Below are 1603 nucleotides of genomic sequence, written 5' to 3' on the forward strand. Positions count from 1 at the left end.
ACTGGCAATGTCAGAAATTGTTGACCTGAGTCCCCTACAGCTCAACATAACAGCATGGCTTTACTTCTTATATTTCATTTTTATACTTTTCTGCTGGATGGTTAAGACCAAGGTAAAGCAGGACCTATTTTTTTTTAATTAAGTAAATTTTATTTTAAAGAAATTTCATGTGATTTAATTAGGGTCACTTTAATGAGGCTGTCTTCAGAGTAGGCCTTTTCGAAAGAACTGAAGCTTACTCCAGCCATCCCATCTGCCTTGCCACAATTCTTCTGTCTCCACTTGAATTATGGACATTGATGACTGTGGTCTTATATCCAATTTCATCCAGCAATACAGTTTTGGAGCCTAGAATTTGAATTGTACATAGTATTGGTATTTTGGCACATGACCTAGATTCTGCATCATTCCTTAACCGTTCATTTCTAATACTGAAAGTCAACATTTTTCAGCCAGTATTAGGTGAAATGTTACAGGCCTCATTGTCACCACTGTAAATATTTACTGTGGTGGAAGCATGACCTGTGTCTCAATTTTAGCCACATTGACCAATTCTGGACAGCAATCAACAGTGCCCATTCTAATCCAGGATGAGGCTATGGAGCCGACTTTTGGAGGAGAGAAATTGAAGCCAGCGGTGCTCTGTGGGAGCTGACGCCCGCCCTCAACCCCTCCCCCACTCCTGAATAAATAAATACCCAGCCACCAGTGGTGAAAGACAAGACTATTTTTCTTACTTAGCTGTCGATATTAAATCAGCTCATGCTGATTTGGGGCTCCTGGCCTGCCAAGGGTTGCCTTGCTGGTGGCCTCAGCCTCCTACTCCTCCCTTCTAGGTCATAGCTGTACCCTGGGAATGGCATCTGTTTCTGCTTAGAATCGCAAGAGGAGGAAAGGACTGGTTCTCTGCTCAGGGTGGGAACTTGAGCGAGGGATGGAGCTGGGACACAGCGGTTGCTAAGGAACGCCAGATGGAGAGCCACAATTATTCCTAAGCTCCCAGGTGGACACTCCCTTTCATGTGTGTGGGGCTTCATGAAGCCAGGGGCCAAGTTCTCTGCGCTCCTTTTAGGTGGACTCCCTGCTGTTCGTGGTGCTGCAGCAGGCTCCTGGAGTCCCTGTTTGTGGCACCTGAGGCCTCCAGTGAGCTAGTCCCATATAGAGACACAAGGACAGATCTCACACCAGGTGCCTGATTTTTCTGGCAAGCAGTGGTGAGACTAGCTGCTCCGGCAGCTTCCTCAGAGCACAGCCGCGTTCCCCTCACACGTGGGAAGTCCTGTTCTCCCCAGACAGCCGCGTGCTTTAGGATCCTGCTCACGGGTCACCTCCTCTTGGTTGGGATGTGATGTCCAGGCACTCTTTACCCCTGGCTCTGCGACTCCAGGCCCCCTGCTGCACTTCCTGATCTTCCATGCCCTCATCTCTGGAGCTCTGCTGCTTGTCCTGTCCTGCCTCCTTGATTCCTGCAGCTCGCTAGAGCGCTACTGGGCCAATTGATGGGGAGGCGGGTAGGGCAGCGGCTCTGCTCTGGCAGTGTGTGTGGTCCTGAGAGCTGCAGCGTTTCTGCTTGTTTTGCCTACCACAGTCTATTGGGTATGTT

At 49.2% G+C, this 1603-nt stretch overlaps 1 non-coding gene across 1 annotated transcript; it reads right to left on the reverse strand.

Moving 5' to 3' along the window:
- Nucleotides 1-465: 465 nt before the first annotated feature.
- On the reverse strand, nucleotides 466-598 carry LOC111813064. The gene has a single exon (XR_002818399.1). It is a non-coding gene; the product is annotated as a small nucleolar RNA SNORA1 (small nucleolar RNA).
- Between the last annotated feature and the right edge of the window lie 1005 nt (nucleotides 599-1603).

This window comes from Octodon degus, unplaced genomic scaffold (assembly GCF_000260255.1).
Source record: "Octodon degus isolate 3935 unplaced genomic scaffold, OctDeg1.0 scaffold00162, whole genome shotgun sequence".
NCBI classification, from domain to species: Eukaryota; Metazoa; Chordata; class Mammalia; order Rodentia; family Octodontidae; genus Octodon; species Octodon degus.